Source organism: Mesoplodon mirus (genome assembly GCF_964341445.2).
Source record: "Mesoplodon mirus genome assembly, chromosome: 7".
NCBI classification, from domain to species: Eukaryota; Metazoa; Chordata; class Mammalia; order Artiodactyla; family Ziphiidae; genus Mesoplodon; species Mesoplodon mirus.
Genome location: NC_138983.1, coordinates 35,037,380 through 35,057,658, shown reverse-complemented (window position 1 = coordinate 35,057,658; position 20,279 = coordinate 35,037,380). Strand labels below are relative to the sequence as shown.

The 20,279-nt window shown below is 36.6% G+C and overlaps 1 pseudogene across 1 annotated transcript; it reads left to right on the top strand.

Annotated features, from left to right (window-relative positions):
- Window positions 1-8,572: 8,572 nt before the first annotated feature.
- LOC309808772 (small ribosomal subunit protein uS2-like) lies at window positions 8,573-9,124 on the top strand (annotated as a pseudogene). Its single transcript has one exon. The product of its transcript is annotated as a small ribosomal subunit protein uS2-like (transcript).
- The last annotated feature ends 11,155 nt before the right edge of the window (window positions 9,125-20,279 follow it).

Genomic DNA, 20,279 nt, shown 5'->3' with positions numbered 1-20,279 from the left:
AGGTTGATATACTGGGTCAGAAATGATTACTTTTTATTCTCACAAATAGCATAAAAGCAAGAGGGAGGATGCTAGCAAAAGCAAGTTGAGGGGAAGTAAAGACACAAACAAGGGGTTATGGTAAATGGTGGTTTATATTTCCGATACCAAGAGACACAACTCCAGTATGTCAACAGCAAGTCCCTTTGGTGGGTCTCTGATGGATTGTGGACCCTGAGAGAGCAGGGTTTAATATGTGGGAACAGATGTCTGCATTGTCTGTGGCATTCATTGCAGCTGGGAAGAGTCTAGGATAAAGGGAAATGTGGGGTGGAAGCACCGTGCTTGCTGACAGCTTCTTGTCTTGGCAAAATGCTCTTTCTGGGAAGATAGAGGTCGCCTTGCATCTTATGGAATCACTAACATATTGAAGGGAGAAAAGAATTACAAGGGGTAAACTGAAAGTTTTAAATAAGATGATGAACGGGGGGTTAGCTTATAAACAAGTCAGATAATATGTGTTCATAACCACTTGCTTTTCATACTGGAACTCCAATTTGTATTACTATTTTCTTTCTTACATCCTTCATTATTTTTGTTCCTTTATTCTTTCTTTCACTCTCTCTTTATTCCCTTACTTTCCTTTTCTTCCCTTCCCTTTCCTTCTCCTCCTCTTTTAATCATTTGATCAGAGTAATCCAGTGGAACTTTTCACAACTGAAAACCATCTCTTTCCTTATTTGGAAGATATTTAAGATGTTCTAAGCTGCCTCTCCTAGGACCAATTCTGCAGAGTTAGGAAATAAAGTTTTGAAGGAGGAAAAAAGGCATAAAGTCATTCCTTAGTTCTGCAGAAATCTGTTCTGCAGCAGAAATTATTCACCAGCTTTTTATATTGCAAGTTTTTTTAAACCATTTAAAAAATATCTTGTATCTTTTGGTGGTCAGTACATTCAAAGATAACTTAATATTTGTACTGTCATATTTTATTAAAGTTTTACCAAGCAGTTTATATGAGAAAGCAGTATAAAAATTATAAAACAGCTCAAAATAGAGATGAATAAAGTTTGGTGGGAAATGAGGATTAGAACATTCAAGGAAATTTGGGCTTTACCATCATCATAGATGCTGTCTATATTATTGGTAGAGAAATATGAATTCACATACTGTTGAGTGAGTGAGGAAAAAAGCAGGTTACATAATAGCATGCTTAACATGAGCCCGTATCAGTTAAGATAGCTATTTAACTGGGGCACAATGACTTAAAACCAGATATTTATTATCTTAGGTACAGGACGTCTTATAGGCAGTTGCAGGACTTTCTCACTGTTTTAATTATACCAGCAAGAATACAGTTCTTTCTTTTTTCCACTCTGTCATCCGTAACTGTTGTTTCTAATCCTCCTTTTCATCATTTTATATTACAAGATGGCTACTATATCTGTAGATGTCATCATGGTATTTGAAGCAGGAAAAGGGTGTATTAGTCAGGAACCTGAGTTGAAAACAACAAATTCACTCTCCCTAGTTTAAAAGTAATTTGCAGTATATTCAGCAGCTCATGAAATCACTGGAAGGGTGGGGAAAAGATCCTCAGTTTGGCTTTGAGGAGAAAATCTCTAAATCCATTTACAAAACACACCAGAAACTTCAGCCATTGCCATTGCTTAGCACTAAGTTCCAGGAACTTGGCTTTACTGAAACTTGAGTTTATGACTAAACCTGCATCAAGAATGTTACCCTAGTCATAGGGTAACCAACTGTCCAGGTTTACCTGGTACTGAGCAAGTTCCTGCGGACACAAGACTTTCAGTGGCAAACTGTGAAAGCCCTGGCCAAACTAGGATGAATACGTCACCCTACCTCACCACTGTTAGGAAACAGTCACCTCTGCCACTGATGATACCAAAATCCAGATACCTCAGCCATCTACCATCCAAGATAGCAAGTGGAAACTCCACACAGATCCTGCTCCTTAACAGTGCTCACTTTCAGGTCCTTCTCATGAGAGTGTCTAATAGACTGGGCTTAAATTGATTGCCTGTCCAGTTACGAAACGCTAACTTCTGTATCAGGCAATTCAAAAGATAATGAGCTGTCACAAATATGATAAATGTCTACTTCAAAAGGTGAGGGGGCTGGGCTTCCCTGGTGGCACAGTGGTTAAGAGTCCGCCTGACGATGCAGAGGACACGGGTTCGTGCCCCAGTCTGGGAAGATCCCACATGCCGCAGAGTGGCTGGGCCCGTGAGCCATGGCTGCTGGGCCTGCGCGTCCGGAGCCTGTGCTCTACAACGGGAGAGGCCACAACAGTGAGAGGCCCGCATACCACAAAAAAAAAAAAGGTGAGGGGGCAGTGGCAATCAGTTTGCTCCTTGTGCCTTTCTGTTCTATAAAAAAACAGATAAAATTTCCCAGAAGCCCTCATTGGCCAAAACTGGGTCACATGGCCAACTGTAGCTCCAGGGGAGACTGTAGGGAAAGCCCTCTAGGAGAAGATCACAATAGAGAACAGAGACATGAGTTGGAAATGGCCCTGGAGGAGTCAACCAGCCATGTCTGCCACAAGGATACATGTGAATGTGTATACCTTTTCCTATATGGACAGCAAGTGCTGTCTGCAGCAGTAATTTTCTTGCTGTTGTTTTCTGTATTTCTCTTCAGGATATGGTCTGTAGATCATCAGCATCAGAATTGCCTCAGATTTTAAAAAATCTGACATTCTAAATTTAGAATCCTCGACCCGCCCTGGATAGACTAAGTCACAATTCCTGGGAGCTAAAGCCTGAGGGAGTCTGCATTATTACCAAGCTTCCTCGGAAATTCTGTTGCACATTAAAGCTTGAGAATTACCAAAATGCAGACACATTTTCTAAAATGTAAAGAAAAGTTATATGTGAGTGGTAGGATTTTAGATGAAATTAACATTTTTTTCTTGTTTTACTGTTCGAAATTTTAGAATGAGAAAGAACATTTTTAAAAGCTGTTGTTAGATTTAAAAAGGGAGAATCAAACAAATACATCCATAGTTTGCTCAAAGTAAAATAAAAGAAAGGAAGAAGTAATGAAAAAATATAAACAACACAGCACACAGAAACAGAATAAAAAGATCCTATAGGAGTAAAGTCAGTCTCCATATACTGATGACAAAAAGTGGAAGAGGGGTGGCATAGACTCAGAAGTAAGCTGAGTACGAAGGGCTGAAACCAAGTGTTTGTATAGATTATGGACTTTAAATGGTTTGCCTACAAAAGAGAAGGTTAAAAGGTGAGGAAATGGTTTGACCATCATTATTAATCTTAACAAACATGCTCCTTCACATTTTTAATCATGCATTATCTTTTACAAAGTCATCACTCACTTCTTATCCTATTTAAAACTTACAAGCAACTCCATTACAGGGGTGGGTAAGGTATCACTAACTCCACTACATATATGAAAAAAGGGAATATCATGTCTCACACTCTGTGAATTAGCAGCAAAATTTGACCTAGAACATTGGAGATTTGCCTCTCTGCACCTTGTTTCTACCACTGTAAAAACATAGCCGCCTCATTCCATGCAATGGCACCAAGAAGGGAAAGGGAATTCTACACAGTGATGGATGCAGCTCAAACACCATCTCCTCCTGAAGCTTACATCAGTGTCTAGATGGGACAGATATTTATCTCCTCGGTTTCCCACTGCCTCTTCTACAGTCCTCTGCCTCAGTTCCCATAACTCATCATTGCAGGAGTTTATTTTTATGTCTCTTTCCTCTACCAGCTGGATGTTTCTTGATGGTAAAGACAGTCTTATTCCTTTTTATATTTCTAGTCATTAGCATAGCACCCAAAACACTATGATTGATTAATAATACTGGTAAATAAAGGGATGAAAAACATAGGTGCAAATAAGTATCTTTGTTCAGGTGAATCTGAGTTTAGATTCTACCTCAAACACTTCAGAACGATGGGACCTTGGGTATTTTTACTTTTCTATCTGCAATATATTGCATTATTCTGCTATGAAATATTATATTGTATCATATCACATCACATACCTACCTCACAGGGTTGCAATAAGGATGAAATGAAATACAATTTATGAAACATTTCAAACAATGTCTGGAGTGTGATAAACAGTCAATGATATGTAATGCTTTTAGAAAGTAGGATGGCATATCGATGTGTTTTTATCTTTCGAACTAGAATCAAAACTCCGTTAGGATGGAAAATTGTCTTGTTCATCCCTTTATCCCCAGAATCTGAAATAGTCTGATACATAGCATATGTTTATTAAATATTTTTTGAGCAGATGAATGAGTTGAATTTTGATGGAAATATATGGAATGATCCAAAAATGCCTAATTTTGCCTTAACAATCATGATTTTCCTCTTCTGTGTGTTCACTAAGGGGAGTTTATATGTAAGGATTCCAAAGAGGAACCAAAAGACTCCTTTATGATAAGTTTTATTGTGTTTTATTATTCTTATAAGTTTTATGATGAGTACACCCCTGCAGACCTCTGAGATGGAACGTGCAGCTGGAGCTTGTGAACTAAGTGAGAAATTATCCACTCCTCTCAATCTAGTTATTGGAATTGTACCAACTTTTGTACAAGCACATGAAGAAAGAAAAACAGAAGAGACAAGGGGGCCAAACCTTAATATCCTCCCTCAGTTGCATTAATGAAAGAGGTATAAAAGGGACAACAAAAAGAGGTGCTTGATGCTTTAACCTAGTCACTCGGCCCATTAGTATGTGTGGACTAACTGATGTTTTACATTTCATCTGGGGAATCAAGTCTCTTTTGAGGGAGGATCAAGAAGGGAGATGGAGCAAAGGAAGTCAGGGGCCTCCTTTAAAAATAAAAAATAATTTAAAAATATATAGTGTATGTTTATAAATGAAACCATTTTTATCTATATTCACATATCCTTCCCAGTTATTAAGCACAGTTTGTTACTAAAAGATAGAGAGAATCCATCTTTCCTGGGTCACCATATAAACAAAATCCAAGGTTGCACTCTTTCCTGTGGAGGATAATAGAACTGTGGACTTGAAATTCAGTGAGCAGAGGAAATAAATCTTCAATGCCCTTCTAGTCCAGGACTTGCATGATGCTGCATCTTATCCTTCAATGGAACAGCTGCCTCTAGTAGGTGAGCCAAGCATGGGGGAAAGAGATCTGATAACCTGTGGCATCAGGTATCAGTTTGAATCTAGTTTTGAATCAGGATTTAGTTTTGAATTCTGAATCCAAAATACCAAATTGCTGTGTGACCCTAGTCAAGTCACCTAATCTCTCTGCTTCTCAGTTTTATCATTTGTGAATTAAGATCTTTGAACTAAATAATCTTTAATTTCTAAAATTATGTCTCAACCAAAAAAAAAGTCACTGTTTCAGTGTCCTCTATTTAAGGAAATATAAATGACTTCAGCAATCAAACTGCCAGCTCCCCCCACCCCAAAGTAAATTTAAAACCTGTGTGGTTCATGACTCATTTTCAAAAGAAAGTGACACTTGCACCAGAGTTTCAAACCAGTTCATTCTGGTTGCAAAACTATGCCACTAAATTTTCTCTTCTGCTGTGTAAACAATGCAGAAATAAATATTGCTTGCTTTCCAATGGGCATATTTATTCCAGAACACCAATTTACTCTTAGGGTAGTGAGTAATTTTCTTTTAAATATTGAAATTGCTTTTCTTAATGTCCATATAACATTGTTTTTTTCCCCTAGACTGTAGAGAAGCACATTAAAAGCTGCAAAGTCCTGAAGACTTTCTATCCCTCCTCACACTAAAGCATTGTTGCCTCCAGACACACTTCACCTGTTAAGGACCCAGACTTGCCTTAGCTGATCTTTTTCACTGCCCTCCCAGAAGTCTTTGTCCATCTCTAAGAGACCACCCTAGGGCTAGAAACAAATTGGATTCTATGGACCTTTTATGTTTTAAATTCTGGTTTTAATGGGATTGTAAAAGTTATAATAGAGGAAATTATTTGGGTCAGAGGTGTTAGGCACCTCTTCCCTTGGGCTTTCTAGCTCCTTTGGTTAGAGAAAATCTCTAATGAGGGCAAGGTCATAGGAGCATATTAAATTGCCACACTATTCTGCTGCACAGGTTGTATTCCTAGATTTGGACAATAACCTGGCTCATTCATTCAGTATTAATTCATTCACTTCCTCAACTAGATGCCAGAAACTGAAAAAAATATCAATACTAAATAACCATTTTTAAGCACTTGGATGTACCAGGCACTGTGAGCTGTATGTTTTACATACAGGATCTCATTTGATTTGTACAATTGCTTGATGTAAATAATGTTATTACAGCCATTTCATATGAGGAAACTGAGACTTGAGCAGATTAAGGAATTCACCCAAGGAGGAAGAGGGAAGGAGCCAGGATTCAATACCAGGTAATCTGAGTCGTATCAATCTAAAGAGAGTTCTCCACGGGGAGTCAGATACTAAAGGTTAATTAGCTAAGGTGTATTCAATTACTATTTGATCATAATCATTAACCAGCCATTACACAATTGTGATGAGGAATGAGAAAAGGGATTGAGGACTATTAGATTCTATTGAGATATCAGAGAATGCCTCCCTGAAGAAATGACACTTAAGCCGAGACACAAATATTTAGAAGGAGTTAGTCAAGTAAAAAGTGGGAGGACTAGTGAGCTTTCCGGGTGGACAGACCTACCCAATATAAATAAATAAATAAATAAAAGAAGAAACCAAGACTTATTGACTGATTAATAACAACCGGGCTATACTAAGTCCTTTATAAGGCTTATCTCTTTTAATCTACATAGAAACTCTTTAAGGTAGATATTATTATTTATCCTTATTTCACTTATGCAGAAACTGAAACTGGGTATAGCTAAGTAATGTAACCAAAGCCACAATCCAGTAAGGGTGGGACAGGGCCTGGACTTAAGCAGTCAGGCTAGAATTTATGTTCTTGATTACAATTTGTTGTAAATGGGAAGGACCCTTGTACATACTTGTCGTGTGTTGAACAGTGTTTCCACAAAACTCGTCTACCCAAACTTTGGAAGGTGACCTTATTTGGGCCTTGAAATGAAATCATTCCGGATTGGGGTGAGCCCTAAATCCAATGACTGATTTTTTTTTGTAGTAAGAGAGGACACGGAGAAACAGAGAAGAAAGCAATGTAAAGATACAGGCAAAGATTTGAGGGACACATCTACACACTAAGGAACTATAAAAATTGCCACCAAACACTAGAAATTAGGAGAGATATGGGACAATTTCCCCCTCACAGAAGGAACCAATCCTGCTGACACCTTGAGTTTGGACTGCTAGCCTCCACTATGAGAGAGTCAGTTTCTGTTACTTTAAGCCACCCAGTACGTGGTAACCTGTTATGGCAGCCCTAGGGAAATAATACAGTACACTTTGCCACAGGGGAGCCTAGTAATAAAGTTTAGGAGGATTTATTTAGTTATTCAACCTTATTCATTGTTTATACTGTTTGTCAGATATTTTGACAAGAGTTATGAAAAATGCACATGATGCAAATATGGGATCCATCTTCAAAGACTGCAAGGCAGAAACTGATAGGTGTCATATAAAAGTATAGATTAATAATAATAATCACTGTCATGTATTAAATACTTATATGACAGGAACTGTGAGTGATGGCTTACACACACTAATTTAATATGCAAAAGGTAGATATAACTTATTACATTTAACAGATACAGAAACTGAAGCATGATGAAGTTTAATTACCTTCTTCAAGGTTGTACATTTCTGCCAATGTCAGGGCTGGATCTCAATTTCCAGTGAGATGATAAAGGAAGGAACTCAATTAAAGAGAATACGTTTGATCTGGATCTTGAATGATGAATAATGTTGGGCCTTGATGAACGAAAGGCAAGGAAAAAGGATGTTATGGGTGAGAGTAACAGTGAGCCTAAAGGTAGAAAAACAGAGAATGGGGCTTTTGTTAGCGATAGAGTGCTCCAATTTGTTGAAATGTGTAGTACACTAAAAAAGAAACATGGGAAACTGATTTGGAATGGTAGATTCAGACCAGTTGTTGACCCTTGAGCAATTGTCAGGAGGAACTGGGAAATTATTCTTTGAAGAGATTGAAGTTCAGAAAGATTGTGCTAAAGCAAGTAGAATGATCCGATTGTTGCTTCAGGGAGATGAATCCCACCGGAGTGTGAAAAACAGACTGGAGACTGGCACAGACTGGTAACCAAAGATCCATTTAGGAGCCAAATGTCATAAGAGAGAGGGGCAAAAGCCATTCACATTCCTCGGAAAAACAAATCGTAGTCCAAACCCCACCTTCTCGGTGCTCTGTGTCCACCTAGAGGGGTGGGATAGGGAGGGTGGGAGGGAGGAAGACGCAAGAGGGAAGAGATATGGGGATATATGTATATGTATAGCTGATTCACTTTGTTATACAGCAGGAACTAACACACCATTGTAAAGCAATTATAGTCCAATAAAGATGTCAAAACAAAACAAAACAAAACCTGTTGAGCCTTTCTGTGCTATGCAAGCAGGGATTCATATGAAAATGTCCTGGTTTTACATCATAACTTAAAGGAAAACTCTCACAATGTCTGGAGCCCTTGCTATCCTGCAAATGAAGGAGGAGGATATCCTCAAATTTATTGCATCAGGAATGTACTTAGGTGGCACCAGTGTTGACTTCCAAATAAATATACACCTACAAAGGAAATAGGGGATGACATCTACATCATAAATCTGAAGAGGACCTGGGAGAAGCTTTTTCTGATGGCTTGTACCATTGTTGCCATTGAGAATCTGGCTGATACCAGTGTCGTATCCTCCAGGAACACTAGCCACAGGGCTGGGCTGAAGTTTGCTGCTGCTACCAGAGCCATTTTTATTGCTGGCCACTTTGCTTCTGGAACCTTCACTAATCAGATCCAAGGAGCCTTCCAGGAACCACGTCTTCTGGTGGTTATTGACCCCAGGGCTGACCACTAGCCTCGTATAGATCTGTCTTATGCTAACCTGTCTGCCATGGCTCTGTGTAACAGATTCTCCTTTGCACTATGTGGACATGCCATCCTCTGCAACAACAGTGGGTTGGACGTGGTGGACACTGGCCCAGGAAGCTCTTTGCATGTGTGGTACCACGTGAGCACCCATGAGAGGTCATGCCTTATCTCTACTTGTACAGAATCCTGAAGAGATTGAAAAGGAAGTGTAGGCTGCTGCTGGAAAGGATGTGACCCAGGAGGAATTTCAGGGTGAGAGTAACAGCGAACATAAAGGCAGAAAAACAGAGAATGGGGCTTTTGTTAGCAAGAGTGCTCCAATTTGTTGGAATGTGTAGTACACTAAAAAAGAAACACTCTGTTTATAAGCGTGTTTATAACACTCTAGCCCCTGAATTTACTGCCACTCCATCTGAGGTTACAGGCCCTGCATCTGAAGGCACAGGTGTCCTCTGTGCCTATTCACCAGTTCCCTAGGGAAGACTGCAGGGCTCAGCCTGCCACTGGGGATTGGTCTGCAGCTCCCACTGGTCAGGACACTGAATTGGTAGGAGGAATGACCACTAAGTGGTCTTAAGCTTTCTTCCACGGGCTCCTCCACAGAAAAATGGAATACGATTGACTGAAAATAAACATCAGTTTCTTTAAAATAAACATACAACAACGAAAAACTAGGACCAGATTCTCCCCTAGAGCATCTAGAAGAATGCAGTCCCGCTGGCATCTTGATTTTAGCTTCATGAGAACTGTGTCCAACTTCTAACCTACAGAACTCAAAGAAAATATATTTGTGTTGTTTTAAGCCACTAAGCTTGTGTTCATTTGTTACCACAGCAACAGGAAACTAAAACAGATAAGCAGGAGAAAAGATATTTTTAGGTAGTATTAAGATCTAGAACAAAGAAAAAGTTTTAAAGGATAGTATGATAGTGAGCCAGTGAAAAGGCCCTCACACTTGGCCTGTGCTCTTGGTGTGTATAGAGCAAGAATGAGAACCATTAAGATGGAGATGGAGAAGTAGGCTTCATTAGAGAGGAGATACTTTAACATTCTGCGTGAGATCATCTAACTCTGATCTCAATGAGGAAATTTAAAACTGGTGTAGGCTCAGACATTAGAATTTTTTCTGTGATGAATGTTGTATTTTATCTATGCCTAAAAAAGAGAAACATGGGCCCTCTTTCGAGTTTTACACAGTAAAGGTAGGGATTTCTTTTTTTAAAAAATTAAGGCTTTTTGTAAGAGAAGTTTAAGGTTAACAGCAAAATTGAGGAGAATTATATAGATTTCCCATGTACCCCCTGGCTCCACACATGCACAGCCTCCTCCATCATCCACATCCCCCGCCAGAGTGGTGCATTTGTTACAATTGATGAACCTACATTGGCACATCATAATCACCCAAAGTCTGTGGTTTACTTTAGGGTTCATTCTTGGTCTTATGTATTCTATAGGTTTGGACAAATGTATATTTATATGTATCCAACAGCATGATATATTTTCACTGTCCTAAAAATCCTCTGTGCTTCAGTTATTCATCCCTCCCCCACAAGCCCACCCCTACCCCATAACCCATGGCAACCATTGGTGTTTTTACTGTCTCATAATTTTGCCTTTTCCAGAATGTCATATAATTTCACATAATTGGAATCACACAGTATGTAGCCTTTTCAGACTGACTTCTTTCACTTAGTAATATTCATTTAATATTCCTCCATGTCTTTTCATGGCTTGATAGCTCATGTTTTTTTAGCGCTAAATAATATTCCATTGTATGTAAATAATATTCCACAGTTTATTCATTCACCTACTGAAGGACATCTTGATTACTTCTAAGTTTTGATAATTATGAATAAAGCTGCTAAAAACATTCAAATGCAGGCTTCTGTGTGGACATAAGTTGTCAGCTGAGTTTTGTTTTAAATATAAAATGGACACTGATTTCCAGTTAAATTTGGATAATTGAACATATAGTTTGTGTTCATTTTCTCCAAACGTTTCACTAAAATTATGGTGAAAATTTTTTTAAAAAGCTATAAACCCCCAAGAAAAAAGAGAGTGGGACACCAGGCAACAATATTTAGAAGATGTTACCCAGCTTTTAGACAATGGAAACCTGATAGACAAATGAAAAGTGACCTAGAGAGTGGGAAGGGTGATTTCTAAATGCCTTTCAGTGGAAGCCAAAAGGAACTCATCTAATTCATGCATGAACTGTGGAAAAGCTTGGGAATTGAAATGACCAGGTAACTCTGAAAATAGGATGGTTGACTGAGGCTTGAAAAATGATGATTTGCCACAATTGTATATGAAGAGGAGTTAGACCCACCCCAGCCTACACAGACCAGCAGACAAGCAAATGGATCTCACCTATCATGGAAGAATATTGAAATGTAACTCTGCAGGGTGATCATATACTCCCAGACCTCAAGGACAGAGGTGTAGCTGAGGTCTGGGGTGAGATAAGATGCCTTACTGAAGTCAGGAGGAAAAATGAAAGTTTTCATACTGAATAGTAAGACTCTATCCCCAGCTCCTTTCTCAGTTCATCTCCTAGAATGCTGGTTACCAGATGTTTAATCTTCTTCAGGAAAAAGCTTGGAGAACTCCTGTAGACAGGAGGAAGGGAAATTATCAGGAAGATTAAATAAGAATGTTTCTTGATTTGAAGGACATACAAGGCTCTGCCTCTTAGTCACAAGCACAAAGACAACAAAAAAGTCCCTTATTAAATTTTCAGAACACTAGAGATAGGGTACCATAATGGTTCCAGAGAAGGATTAAAAAAAACAACAACATACACAATGCTTCAGGAATCAGAATAGTATTAGTCTTCCCAATAGCAACATTAGAAGATGGAAAACAATGAGATAATGCCATCAAAAAATATTGTATCAATACTTAGGATTCATAGAAGCAAAACTATCAATCAAGTGTGAAGGTAGAAAAAAATCATTTTTCACACTTGCAGGGTTTCAAGTAACAAGACTTGTTATAAATAAATAAATAGCAGGCCCCTGTTTATATACATAAACAGGCTCCTGGTTCAGGAAACTGTGGGAGTATATAATCCAGAAAGGATATAGGATCCAGAAAGCAAGAAGGTGACACAGGAGAGAGATGGAAAGCCCCCCAGAATGATGGTGACTGAGGACTCCAGGTTGGCATCTATATGACAGAACTAGAAAGAATCTAGTGTAGACTGAAGGGCAGAAAGCTCCAGGAAAAATGTATCCAGGGGAAAAAAAGAAACTAATAGATTACCTGATGAGTTTGATTATATCAAGATAAATTAGTTCTCTTGGTATGTTTTGAGATGGATTAATGACAGGAATATAGAAACATAATAAAACAACATCAACACATAGCAAGATACAGTTATGAACTCTAGGGAAAAGAAAATGGTATATAAGAAAGGAAATGAAAGCAAGGTAGCCCTATGGTTTGGCTGTGAGCAGGGAGAGGTGGATGGCTTGAGGTGGAATTCTAACTCTGCCACTAAACTGTGTGATCCTGTGAGAGTTGCTTGTCATTATTATTTTGATTGGTATATTAACATTACATTTTTATTTAAATAAAATTAGTGAGAGAATGGGGGATAGCAAGTGTGTGTGTGTGTGTGTGTGTGTGTGTGAGAGAGAGAGAGAGAGAGAGAGAGAGAGAGAAAGAGAAGTGTAAAGCAGAATTAAAATTAATTCCTCATCTTTCAAAAGAGGATGTCAATAGATATCAAAAATTGAACAGCAGCCAACATCAGTGTAATGATTATAATAGCTGACACATATAGTACTTACTTATTCTATGCCAGGAACTCCCTTATCCTTTAACACACACGCACACACACACACACACACACTCATTTAATCTTCTCCACAAAAGTGGTACCTCTTAGTAGCAAGAATTTTCAGTAGGTTAAATGAGTCAAAGGACTGCTGCTGTTAAAAAAAAAAGTTTGACTTCTAAATCTAGTTTCATATATCACTTTGATAAAATAAAAGTTAAACTAAATGTAAAATGTATAATGCATTAGAGATATGTTTGTATTGTCTTACTTGCTATGGTAGAAAAGTGCTTTAATTTCTGTTATTACCAACATTTTGCCTCCCTAGAATATGAAGTCATGAACTCTTGAAAATTGTTCTCCTCTCCCCATCTACCCTCTTCTGATCTTTTTTTTTTTTTTTTTTTTTTTTTGCGGTACGCGGGCCTCTCACTGTTGTGGCCTCTCCCGTTGCATAGCACAGGCTCAGCGGCCATGGCTCACGGGCCTAGCCGCTCCGCGGCATGCGGGATCCTCCTGACCGGGGCACGAACCCGTGTCCCCTGCATCAGCAGGTGGACTCTCAACCAGTGCGCCACCAGAGAAGCCCCCCTCTTCTGATCTTATAGCCACTGGGATAGGAAGCACTATAAGAAAGCTGAGCTCCATGCAAATATCGGGGTTGATTTGCACCCAATTTGCACGTCCTGATATTGTTTCAAGACTCATTTCAACCTTGAGGACTATCCCTAGAAGGATAATACAAGTGGCTAAAGAATGGGGGGGTTCATTTGCTCCTGAGTCATCTCACTCTAAAAGGAGTCAGTCACCTCAGATCCATTGTTAGCTGCATCTGTCCCGAGGAGGAATTTTTAGATGGTGAAGGGCCCAAGGGTAGAAGAGTTAGGGCTGTTGATTGATGCCATTTGCCATTGACGTTTTCCTTTTCTCCACTCACTAAATAAATGTGCTAATTTTTCTCTTTTAATGTCTGGGGTCATGCCAGTGATGAAACAGGAGAGTGGGCTAGGCAGAAATAAAATATACTTATTAGAAATTAGGTTATCTCACAGAAGCAATCTCCCAATGTCATTTGAGTCCATAATTTTCAAACTGATTTAAACAAGTGTTCTAATGATGGCTCTTTTGTACAATCTACGTGTCTGTGGATAATTTTTCCCCAATTCCTGAATGAGTTAAAAGTCTGATGATCATAGGGGAAAGGAGACTATTTTTTTAAAATATTTTATTGGCTCACACATAGACTGTTACAGTAGTTAGTTTCTGAATTGAGACCCCTTTACCTTCATCTTCTCTCCACACAGTTTATCATAACGCTGCCTGATAAACTTCTAAGAACATACTGTGCTTGATAAAATCATTTCTTTGCTCATGATTAATTTTTTCCCAATTATCCATAAGAAAAAATTCTGAATTTCTTAATTAAAATCTGAAGTCTCTAAGAACAAGATATGTGTCTTATTTATTTCTTCTTCCCTGGTATCCAGTAAAATCATGTAAGTATGACTTAGCAATGTTAATAAACATTTAATTGAATTAACTTGAAATTTAAGGCTATCTTTTGTCTTATCCCGTTCTGCCTTTCTAATATTTTGTTCTATAATTATTCTTACATGACCCTTCCCCCTTTCCAATACTTTTAATTTATATTCTAAACCTTGGATTTGTCTATCCATCCTTTTTCCATTCATCCATTTATCCATTCATAAAATACTTTTAAGGTGATAAATCAAAATACTCTGAGTCGTAAGTAATGGAAACTCCAACTCCAATTGGCTTAAGTATTAATTAAATGGGGTTCATTGACTCAAAAATTTGGAAGATCAGTCTAGTTAGAGGGCAGGTTTCAGGTATGGTTTGATAAGAGCTCTGACTCTGCTTCTCCACAATGAATGACCAAAGGTATTGGCACTCTGTATCCAGAGTCTCAGTGAATGACCACAGCCTCTCCATTTTATACAATAAAACCTACCCACTGTGGTTCTCACCACGGTATAATGGTGTATTTACTGTTATTATAATCCCACCAACAGGCACAAAAAATTGTGTAAATTGCACAGTTATTCAATCCTGATTTATCAGTGCCCTTTTATTCTTTGTATTAGGGAAAAAGCCATACATATAATATAAATATTATTTCAAGCATGTTTTCCTGCTGACTTTCAAATAATTAAAATCAACCAGCTGTAGGTTAGCGTTTTTAGGTCAAAGAAAATTTTCTGCTTGATCACTAGAGGACAGCAGTTAGAAAACATTTATAGCTGCCTTTGCATTTCATTACATTTTTGTTGTTCCTTCTCCAAAATTATGATTAGAGTATGCTTATAGCAGTTAAATATTCTGTATTTTAAATATTCTATCCTATTATCAAACTGTATTCAGATATTTACTCTGGAAAGGGTAAGTTTAAAAATTCTAGAAATGAAATATTTTTACCTTCTGCCTCTCACAGCATGACTTAGAAAACAGTGTGAAGAAGTTAAACAGACAATCTCTAGGTGTTTGCAGCCAAGTGGGTGATTTCAATAATGTTATATGCTTTCTTCCAAGGAATACCATATTCCATAATCTGGAATGATAAGCATAATGGTACCCAAGGGAATCAGTCACCCAGGATGATGAAAGCAAAATAGCATCCCTATAGAACTCAGAGAGAGAGAGAGAGAGAGAGAGAGAGAGAGAGAGAGAGAGAGAGAGAGAGATTTCAATTAGGTAATATTTCATCAAACCCAAAGAACTTGCCATTTAATCTATTTATTAGTCTGTAAAATACCTTAATTCAGGGTCATCTCTGTTTTAGACTCCTTCATGTTGAAATATGTATTTCTTTAATTCTCTTTACAAGTTGCATCTTTTTTCTATTAATTTTTTCCCAGTATTCTCTTATACAATCACAGCTTTTACTTTAAGAAAAAAATTTTTTGAGAGTTTAAAGAGGCTAATACTTTCAAAGTCCTTTTGTAATTTATTTCATTGCTGTATGTATATAGTGTGGGATTCAAAATTAGGAATACTTTTCTGGCATTAGAAGAGCAATAGTTGGTCTTCATTCACTTTAACACTTGGGTTTTTCTAAGGCACAATGTTGTGTAAGTGAATGAGAATTTTTTCCCCTTGGGTACACAAAGAAAGAAACGGAATAAAATGTATACATCTTTCTAATGGTAAATTATAAAGAGTAAGATGCACACAAAAAGGACACATTACATATATGACTATATACATGTATTTTGGTAGTTAAATGTATATACTTAAGATTACAGTTTATTTAGAACTCCCTACTTCCAAATTTTAAATCAGACAGATCACAGGTAAATCTAAAGATAATTTATATTAGGCCATTAAATATAGCAGTGCAAAGTACTGAGTTATGTACACAGATGTGGGTAAGACAAACTAAATTATTTCTTCTATCTCTGTTTCTCAAGAAATTGTATAATCATAATTTCTTGGAAATGTCTCTGAAGATAACACTGCAAAGTCAAATAAAGCTGAACTAAAATCTGTCTACTTAAAAACCCTTGGTAAGAAAAAAGTCACAGATGAATCCTAGAGCTTGTTTGTATAGCCTCAACCCGAAAGAAGGGTGTAATTAGAATGAACATTGATTTAAGTATTCAAAGTCAAATAAAGCCATACTATAAAAAACCTTTCCAAAGCAATTTTCTCTTTAGGAACGTGCACACTGTACAACTGTTATGAAAAGCTATAAAACTGTGCTGAATCAACTGGTTTACTACACCTTAGAGAGAACCTAACCCACAGTGAGTGTAAATATCTGTTGAGTGAATATTTGCTGATAAATATTTTTTGAAATAAATTTGCCTTAAAAACACCTTACCAGTGATTTATAAATAGCCTTAATTATAATGCCTTTAAGTGTATATATATATATATATATATATATATATATATATATATATGCATACTTGGTGATGAGAAAGGAAACTTATCAAACTTATATAACTATTTCAAAATACTTATAAAATTATCACAATTTATTCTACTGGGACTGAAAACATTAACCCACTTTTACCCCATGATTACCATGTCATTTCTAAATCTTAACAGAGTGAAGTTTCTTTATAATGACTCTTTCATTAACTGAGGGACTCCAAGACAACCAAGTTATTTCTAAGGACATTTAGTATTTGGTCAGGTAATTGCAAACATATTGCCCACAGAGGATGCTTCATATTTTTAGGTGTATATTTTAATTTAACAAGTGCCAAAAAAGAAGGAGAAGGAGGAGGGAGAGGAAGAGAAGAAAAGAAGAAGAGGAGGAAGAGGAAGAGGAAGAGGAAGAAAAAGGAGGAGGAGAAGGAGAGAAGGAGAGAAAGAAGGAAGGAGGGAAAGAAGGGGGAAGGAAGGAAGGAAGGAAGGACGGAAGGAAGAAAGAAAGAAAAACAGTTTTAATTACATAAAGACAATTGCTTCTCAAATAATAACATATCCTTCCACCAGAGGGCAACATTTGCAAGACATTTAAATGATCTCTCAAAAGTATTTCCTACCACAAAGATATAAACAAATACAAACGTAACATTGCTATTGGGTAATAACGTATGTAAATTTCAAAGAATACTATGATGACAATTATTTAAACAATTGCTTATAAAACTTAAAAATACTCAGTAAAACACAAACAATAAATTTACTTCTTTAAATATGTAAGAAAATAGAACTTTCAGAAAGGAACATATTTCTCTATATCATTGGCATTTTTTTTCAGTTCATTATTAGCTGTTTAGTTCAAATACAATAAAAAAATCTTAGGGTGGAAGAAATGAAGAATATATTGTTCTACATCAATGAATAAATTAATGAAAAAGTCATAGACTTTTATAAGTGGAAGGGATGATGGAGATCACTTACTACAAGACTTCATTTGTACAAATAAGGAAACTAAAGTTTATTAAAGTTAAGTAATTGATTCAAAGTTGCAGGGATGCTAATCAGCAGAACCAGAACCCAAACGCAGGTCGGCTGATTTCACATTTCATACTCTACACCATTGATATTCAAATCGTGATCTACGGGTGCAGCCCTGAACTTGTTAGAATTGCTGAATCTTGGGCTCCACTGTAGAGCTATTGAATCAGAATCTGTATTTTAACAAAATCTTAAATGGTGAAAAACTACTCTAACCCATGCTGCTTCTTCATCACTGGTTGCATGACTTCAGGCAATTCATTAAATCTCATTTCCCTCCTCAATGAACTGGGAATAAAAAAAAAACAAACTGGGAATGAAATTAGTTATTTTGAAGAATCATTTCAAAGAATAAATGAGATAATGTAAATGAAAGTCATTCATAAATTATAACACTACACACGTTAGTTATAGTCAGTGAAACCTTCTCCTTTTATTGCTAAGAGTGCTTAGATAAAGGGGACAATTCTACCAGAGAAAGAATTGCCTAATAATGTAACTTAAGGCTAAAATTGGATGGAAAATATTAACAGTAAGGGAAGGTGTCCAGAGAATGGAAGACTTTTACAATGTCCCTAAATTAATGCCATATGTACAACTACTAATATTTCCTTGCATAAAGATAAATCTGGTGAAAGGAAGGTCACAAAAGTACATATTCAGTGTTTGGATTTGGGGACCATGCATGAAGAAAATATGTTGGATAAGTAAGTAATATCTAAATGTATGTCTCTTATATTGGGTGTAGCTGTTAAGAATAGCCTAAATTGTAGCCTAGTAACAATTCTTATAATTTTTCACATACAACATTTTCCCCTTGTTTATGACTTTGCTCAAGATGTCTCCTCTGGCTGGGATCTCCCCAAGTGCCACCATCATTCCCCACCCAATTTCCTGGGCTGTCATCATTTTTACAGGACTAAGTTTCTCCACAAGTCTTAAGACAGACAAGGAAATATCACCTCCTGAAATCTTTTCTGTACACTTTATACTCCCAAGCTGGGTTACTTAACTTGTCCAATTTCACCCAGAAGTATCTGTCATTGTATTTATGTGTCTATTTCCCATGCAGCTTGTGAGATCTTTCAGGGAACAGCCTCAGAACCTAGTGAAATTTTTAGCACTAAATAAATATTTTTAGTATGAATAAATTAATATTAGCAGTAATTCTGATTTAAACACACACTTTTATCAAGAGAATGGAAGAGAGAGCCAAATGACATTGATTTCAATGAGGTGAATGTAATTATTTTACTTTACAAACAATGCTTTTCTGTTGGATTTGTATCATTCATATATATGTGTATATATGAATATATATATATATATATATATATACACACACACACACACACACACACACATGACTTAGCAATCAAGTTTGTCAGTGGTTTAGATCTCTAATCATTTCGGGTGAAACTTAGGCAGGAATGCTTGGAAAAATCATTTTTATGTCACCATCGTAGCTTCACAGATAGTTGTTTGACTTCTATTTTTTATATAACTTTCTGGAATTTCAAAATAATGGATATCCCTAAATGAATTAAATTTAATTTAATGAATTTGGTCACTAAAGATTTGAAAAACTTAGATATTTTGAAAAACACTTGATGAGTCAAGTCCTGACTAGCTTGAATCTTTTGTTTGGAAGAAGGTATTTTAATGAGTTTTCTTTTTCCCCTTTTTACAGTTGATCACCTTTGGGGGTAGATACTATTTTGAGGCATTCCAGAGTTTTAGAAAAATCTTGTTCAGTATTGTAATAAGAAATATATATTTTAATGCACAACAAAATAAGAGAAAGATGCTGCCAGTATCCTTTTCTTTATTATAATTCATAGTAAAATATAATTTGATAAATATTAAATTTAATAATGGTAGTTTTAGCTACTTTTGAAAATTTTTTCAGCTATCCATTCAGTGTATGCATATTCATTGTATTATTTGGTCTATTTGGGTAATATTCTTACATGATCCTGTATTTAGATCCATACTTCTGAGATATGGTAACAGAATCCCTAAGAAAAATCTACTCCCCCTGTTGGCTTAAAGGAAATCCAAGGATTTTGACTTTGCGAATGTGTTTCAAGGACAATCTGTTTTGTAACTATTTGCCTGGATTTCATCTAAGAGGTTCATGATTCATGTCAAATGCATTAATAATTAACATTAAGCTGGCATTGTTTTCTTGCTTTGCTTAATGAAATAGATTCATTGATGCTATTCCTATATATGTGAAAGCAAATATCTTATATGAATTTCTCTCTGTAGTTCTGCTTTAGGAGAAGATGGTTCAAAATAAAAATTACATTTTAAAAGATTATAAGTAATTTTAAATAAATCTTGAAAATATCATCAGTGATAATTTGTTAACAAACACAAGGTATAGCCACAAATTTCATCAGTATATTGGTGTTTCAGTAGCGTGCTGAAAATTAGTTAAGTGAAGAAGCATACAATTCCAAGGAATATATATTAAACTGCTTGTCTTTTATTTAACCAAGAACACAGGAAAACTATTCTTTTTTTTATTATTTCTCTATTCCCTCCCCCGCCTCCCTCCTTCCCTCTATCCCTCTTTCTTG